Below are 7,604 nucleotides of genomic sequence, written 5' to 3'. Positions count from 1 at the left end.
GCTGCATCCAGGCAAGCAGGAAAAGAACAATGTGTCGGTCCCAGGAAAAGGTGACCTAAGCTAATCTAGGCAAACGAAAATAAACAATGGAATCCCCGGACTTATAGCGACGTGGATCCATGACATCAATCGGTCATGGGTCAGACCAAAAACTAGCAAAAGTTCAATAACAAGCTGGCGAGGAAATAGGTCAAGAGGTCGAAGAGTTATCAATAGGAGATGTGCAAATACACATGCACATGGCAACAAAGAAGACACTTGAACAGAGAAATGAAATTGCTATTGACAGCTGCACAAAACTAGGTGATCAATTCAAAATATATCAAAATAGTCTGTGAAGGCTGATGAGGACAAAAGAATAGGAAATAACTCTGACTCACTTTTTGATTTGTACAACGACATCTATTTCTTCGTTGTTACAGCCATGACGTTACACACGTGATCTAGAATAAGATTTCGAACATTATCTCGTCTCTGTCAAGATCTTTGTCTTTCTCTTTTTTTATCGTCCTTTTCCCCCCTCACTGGTGACGTCACTTTTCATGTATTTATATACACGCATCCATGCTGTTACATACCAGTGAAAGCCAATGAGGCAGATAAACTAAAAAACAAACACTGTAAACTGTGTAAATACACGTGAACTTTTCAATTAGATAATATTTGCGAGGATTCTATTAAGAGATGCAATGTAATGCTGCGGTTCAGTCACAACAGACAATGGATACCCTCGGTAAAATAGCCGCATGTGTAATTGTAAGGCAAAAATTAAGCAAGCTCCAACCATATCTCTACTGAAATTGCTTGAGTTCTGTGGAAAAAGTACTACATGACTAGAAACAATACCGAAATAAGCGGAGAGTGCATACAGCACCTGGAATTTCCAAATGGTCACCCATTTAGTATTGACCAGACTCAACGTTGCTTATCTTTGGTGATCTAAAGGCGACAAAGAAGACGAACAAAGAAATGAAATTGGTATTGATAGCTGCACAACACTAGGTGATCATTGCAAAATATATCAAAATAGACTCTGAAGGCCAATGAGGACAAAAGAAGGGAAATAACTCCGATTCGCCTTTTGATTTGTACAACGACATTTATTTCTTTGTCGTTACATGATGTTACTCACGTGATCTAAAACATTCTCCACGTCTTCCCCGAGATTTCAAACGTTATCTCGTCTGTCGAGATCTTTGTCTTTCTGGAAACTGGTAACAATAGAATGAAATATTGGGTTGAAATCTGGATATAAAATTTCGTTTCATCTTTCACTATTGCACTCTTTTTTTATTTTAATAAATATTTAATTAATAATTATATATAATTAAATTTTTAATTAATATATTAATAATATATTAAAAATATAATATGTGAGTCACATAAAGGCAAGAAACACACATGCGAGAATATTCTTTTCATTATTTTGACTCTCGAGTATATATGTTTTTTTATATAGAGTGATGTGGTTCTCTGTTGATTAACTGTGCCTAACTTTGTCGGATATATACTCGAGAGTCAAAACAATGTAAAGTATATTCTCTTGTCACAGCCCTAATAATTAGTCACACGATTTTATTAATATAGGAATTATGCTATTATAATTTTATTTGTTAATAATTTAGAGTTTATTAACGTTATTGCTGTTATTAGTTGTATACGGCTAATTGAACACGTCTCTATCAGTGAATGGTACTTGAAATAATTTCCTGTGGAAGTGTGAACACCAGAGGCGATATAATGACAGTTTTTTCTTTTGTCTTAAAAAGTAAGGGAGGTAAGTCAGTATATAACTCCAGGAGTAGCTGACGTTATAAATTAATGTTTCTTTTTTTCATTCTTTTCAATTTCAGTTGGCTGGGACCCTACTAACTTATGTTGTCGTCGTTATACAAACAAAACCAACAAGCAACCAATTTCAGCTTTCGGGATCTGGGAACTGTTCGCTTATTTGACCAAGGAAGATGCTAATTACAAAAAATGGTGGATTTTCCACCTCGGACCAGATACTATTATTATTAATACTACTACTTCTACTACTACTAATAATAGATGCAGCAGCTGACTTAATTTCTAAGAAAATACTTTGTCTCTCTGCTTCAATATCTCTATATGTAAATAACTACTATTTGTCTATGACACCACGTAGAAGGAAGATTCATTAAAAAAACAAAAAAACAACTTGCATCAATCAGCAGCTGCTTGAAGTTTTAAAATTATGCTTTGCATTTCTGTTTCCAAATCTTTCAATATATATGTGTGTGCGAAAAGTATGCTTGGAGTAGGAGAGTGTGAAAGAATGTATAGGTACCAAACATGGAATTAGAGAAAGAAAAAAAAAAATTCACTTCGAGAGTTTCAAATTATTAATATAATATAATGTATATATTTACAGGGTGGAACGATAAAATTGTCGCCCTAAGGAAAACAACACTACAGCTTTATTTTAAAACTTTTCTAGAAAAAAATCAACTTGGTTATGTAATAGAGCTGACATCTATTCAATGTATATGACTTCAGCCTCAATCACCGCGTTGATACAGGTCCGGAACTAGAAGCATACCTTGCCACAAGCGCCAGTGGGAGATCGGAGAATACTCGGCGATCAGGCTGGTTTTGGTGTTGTGGGAGGTCATGTTGGTGATGTTCTCGACGTATGACCAAACGAAGTAGTCCAGCGGGTTCAGGTTTAGGAAAAAGGGAGGCAGTGAGTGAAGGGTACAAAGTCGTAGCACTCCTTCTGAAGCCAGGGGTTGCTTGAAATGGAAAACTGAAATGAAATCTTTGGACTTGTGGACTGGTGCCGAGTCCTGCTGTCACATCCAGGGTCTGCCAACGACCACCTCATTGCACTAGGGGATCACCACACTCTTTAGCATATCCAGGTACACTTTGGTGTTGACTTTCAAGCTGACTTCGAAGATGTGAGGTGGCATGATGTGGCCTTCACTTGAAACCACACCAAAGACCATAACTGTGACCGGAAACCTTATTGAGCTGTGCCTTCAAGCGTTGAACTGTTTGGATTTGCATTTTAATGGTGCTGGCAATGGTCCTGTTGTCATAACTTGGATCAATAGAGAGCATGAGTTGTACAGTGGCACATTTCCGATCTCACTTGTTGAACATTGTGTCACTTTCAGACATGATAGAAAGTTCCTATCACACTTGGAATTTGTACACCACTGGCCAACTAGTAGATGATCTGCAACAAAAAGAAAAAAAGAAAATCGGTTTTCCTCAAACGGAAATGGAATCATGTCTTTTCTGGGGGGGGGGATTTTATCGTTCCACCCTCTCTTCCTTTCTCTCTCTCTCTCTCTCTTTGCTCAGATGGCAGAGTGTTTGCCTCACATGGAAAAGGCTCGGACTTCGAATCCCATGTTCAGATATGTCTAACTGATGAGCCCAAATGAGGGCGAAACTTGAGTCTTGGACTTGCGGTTTATTGACTGTCATGGCTCTTGTGAGCTGCGACGTTGCTTGCCTGTTGAAATAATTTTTATATATTATATCTATCTATATATATATATATATAGTGCTGTGATAACACCCCATACGACAAATATGAACGAACTGAGTTCGAAAAGGATGTTTTACTGTATTCCTTATTTGTTGTCTTGTGTTTAATGTAAAAATGAGATTAAAAAAATATTGTTTATTCCCTCATTTTTATGTTTGAGCGCATTTATTCCATTAACTATCCATGTACAAACTGTTGCCGTACTGACGACGAACTAAGTTTTTCATTACTAGCAATCTCTGAATTCAAAAAGCCACATCAGCATTTGGGCAATCTGGACCCCTCCGCCCAACGTATCTGAAATATTTCTTGCATTATTATTTGAAATAAAAAAAATAAAACGCTTTAATCACAAATTTCATTTGTAAAGATTACATGGAAGCTGAATATTTTTATTTTCCTTCTTTACAGGAAGTTGGACACAAGATCAGGTGGGGGTTTAAAACGTTACTAAACTAAGTGAAGTTTACTTTGACCTAAAAAAAAAAAAAAAAATTTTTTTAAAATGTTTATTTACAATCTATCTATCCAATTGTTTGTCTTTCGTACATTTTTGGACATTTTTTATGGAAATCTCCCCAGCCAAGGCATGAAATCATTTGAGGAAAGATGCTAAAAAAAAAAAAAAAAAAATACTATTACTACTAGTGACCTTAATTTGGTCAAGCACATTTTTCGTAACCATTAATATAACCTCCATGTATCCAGAAAGGGGGTCATTTTTTTTATTTTTTTAAAAACTTAAATGATATAACTTAAATTTTATTCAGCAAATTTTTCGTAACTGTTATTACCCTGTTCACCTGATCCTGTATCATTGCTGATAGCCGTTATGTTATCACAGAATTAACTGAAAGTTCAATTGAACTTCTTATTATTCTTATTATTCAGTTTCAATCAACTGGATAACTATTTTTAGGTTTTATTTATTACAATTATCTTTTTAACTTATTTCAAGGGTATTCCTTATTACTTCAAACAATATATATATATATATATATATATATATATATATATATATATATTAAATATAATTATCCACTGACACGTGTTTCGTCGTCTACGACTCATCAGAGTGACTGAATCTAGCGAGTTTCGAAATCAAGAGCCACTGATGAGTCGTAGACAACGAAACACGTGTCAGTGGATAATTAGTTTTTAAAAATAAATAATATATATATGCCGCTCCCCATTTAGGGGGTACCAACTTGGTCAAAGGGAAAATTATTCCCAACTCGTATTTAGGTAAAAATGCACTTTCGTATGAATAATAGAATTCGTTTAAAGAGTATCGCTAGGTGTATCAGAAATTCGGAGGAATTTTTCACACCCCTAACAGAAAAAATACATGGAATTTAAAATATAAAATATGGATAAATTCTTAACAATTAAGAATGTAACTACCCATTTAATAGTATATTTTTTTAAGTAAGTGATTTTTTGGCATTTATATATATGCATATATTTATAAGCAAGTCAAAATATGTTGATTTTCTTTATATTTTTTTTTTTAAGAAAACCGCTTTAAAAAAAACAAGTATTGCATAATTTGCTATTAAACCTGTTATTTTAAATTAAAGGAGCAACTTTAATTGAAAAAAAGTTAGGGTTTGAATTACAATTCAATTAGTTATAAGCTTCGAAAAATAGTAAGTTGAATTATTAAAGTTCTGATTATCATTTTTGATGGCCACTTTATGATACACCTAGAGTACCGCTAACAAAAACAATAAAAACATCTATTTTTTTTTTTTTTTTTTTTGACTAAGGGAGATAATTCGTACTATCTGGATTCTTGGAATTACTGTTCTCATCTTAAGTGTTATTTGCCCAAACGTAAGGGAGATAACTGTTCAATTTTTTTTTTTTTTTTTTAGAAATCATCTTGTTTCGTAATTTTCACAAGTGAACAGGGAGAAAACTAATAGCTTTATTTATTGATTATCTTCCTTATCCTAAAAAAATTACCTCCCTTAGTTATTTCTTACAACGAAGGGAAATCACTCAACAAAGGGAAGGAACTTAACACAATATTTGTGTCATGTAGAAAATAAGGAATTTTTAAAGAAAAAATTGCAAATCAGAATTCTCTGTTTTCAATACATTTTAAACCGCCTTTCTATCCAGCTACGTTCAGAGTCAAACGAAAACATTTTTTAAATCAGAAATAAATAATTATATTCTCGAAAAATAATATTTTTTACCAGAAAATATTTTACAATAATTTAAGAAAAAAAACCTAAACTGTTGAAGTGATGTTAAAGAATTCAAGATTATATATATATATATATATATATATGATTAGTTTTTTTTTGGAAAAAGAATTCCAGCAGAATGCTCAATTAAAAGGAAAATCCAAATTGTAAGAGCGTATTTATATTTTGTGTACAGAAAGTTGTTAGTTGAGACAGATCATTATCATTGGTACCGTCGGTTTCAAGCCCGATAATAAGGCCCGTTTAAGGTATCCTTATCAAGCTCTCTTCAGCCAAAAGATGAATATAGGCTGAAGAGAGCTTGATAAGGATACCTTAAACGGGCCTTACTATCGGGCTTGAAACCGACGGTACCAATGATCTGTCTCAATTAACAACTTTCTGTACACAAAATATATATATATATATATATATATATATATAAGATACACACACACACACATATATATATATATATATATGTTGTTTGTTTGTTTATTTTTGTTAGCGATACTTATTGAATGAATTCAATTATTTATATGGAAGTGCATTTTTACCTAAATGCAAGTTGGGAATAATTTTCCCTTTGATCAGTTTGGTACCCCCGACTGGAGAGCGGCATATGTATTATTTTTCAAATATATGTGACACGTGTTTCATTGTCTACAACTCAACAGAGTGGCTGAATCTAGTGAGATTTGAAATCGGGACCCCGTGATAAGAAGCCTAAGCCTCTTCCACTGAGCTATCTCGTAGGACTACTAATTTATCGCATTTTTATGTAGATGTTGTTTGTTTGTTTGTTTTTGTTAGCGATACTTATTGAATGGATTCAATTATTTATATGGAAGCGCATTTTTACCTAAATGTGAATTGGGAATAATTTTCTCTTTGACCAGTTTGGTACTCCCAAATGGGGAGCGGCATATATATATATATATATATATATATATATAATGAAAATTACAATTGAATTTACCAAAATGATCCAAGATGGTAAAATTAAAGTAAATTATAAATATTAAAGAATATTTATAAAATTATCTCAGCCAGATATAAAAGCTCGATAAAACCAAATAGGAAATAGAGCTTATAATATGAGCAAACAGTTAATAAAATATGTTAAAAACACTTTGAAATGAGTTAAAAACATATTTAATCTGAAAAGGAAACACTAGATAAATGGATAGTCCTTAATCCGCGGTATATATATATATATATATATATATATATATATATAGAGAGAGAGAGAGAGAGAGAGAGAGAGAAAGAGAGAGATAATGAGGCAATCTCTAACAATTACGTTTCCAAAACTAAGATGGCGGAAATAGATACAGTTGATGTAAAAAAGGCGAAGAAATAACTAAGCATGAAACGAAATATGAAAAATTATTTTAGTTTTAACATTTCTTGTATTATCATAAAACGAAAACAAAGACATAATAAATTTTTATTTTTTACATTTTTTTTTAAATGAATTTCTTTTGTTTTAACATTTGTGTTATCACGAAACAATATTTTTTTTTTACATTTCTTTACATAAATTATTATTGAAGTAATCTCCTCCGGCTGTAATGCACCTGTTGTACAGTTTCAACAACTTCTGGAAAGCTCCATGGAAGTTCTCTTGTGTGAGCGAGTCAATGACCCTCGTCACAGCATTTTTCATCTCCTCAGTTGTCTCATAACGACAGCCTTTTTCTTTGAGCTTAGGAAAAAAAAAAAAATTCACAGGGAGCAAGGTCTGGATTATAGGGAGGGTGAGGAACTGTCTTGTTACTCCTTAGTCAAATAGTCTTTGACAAGGATGGAGTTGCATTGTCCTTGTGGAAATACCACTGACCAGATTTGAAGAGTGTTGGTCTCTTCTGAAGAAATCCTTTCCT

At 32.9% G+C, this 7,604-nt stretch overlaps 1 protein-coding gene across 1 annotated transcript in view; it reads left to right on the top strand.

Annotated features, from left to right (window-relative positions):
* Positions 1–4,013, top strand: part of LOC145296922 (uncharacterized) — a 120,481-nt gene extending 116,468 nt beyond the window's left edge. Inside the window, exon 8 of the transcript XR_013870075.1 lies at positions 1,854–4,013. The gene's annotated coding sequence lies outside the window, so the exon portion shown is untranslated. The remainder of the gene's footprint in view (positions 1–1,853) is intronic.
* Positions 4,014–7,604: the final 3,591 nt, after the last annotated feature.

Source organism: Euprymna scolopes, chromosome 17, assembly GCF_053919585.1.
Source record: "Euprymna scolopes isolate OS-2025 chromosome 17, ASM5391958v1, whole genome shotgun sequence".
Lineage (NCBI taxonomy): Eukaryota > Metazoa > Mollusca > Cephalopoda > Sepiida > Sepiolidae > Euprymna > Euprymna scolopes.
The sequence above is the reverse complement of the archived record's forward strand: the minus strand, read 5'-3'. Positions and strand labels throughout refer to the sequence as shown.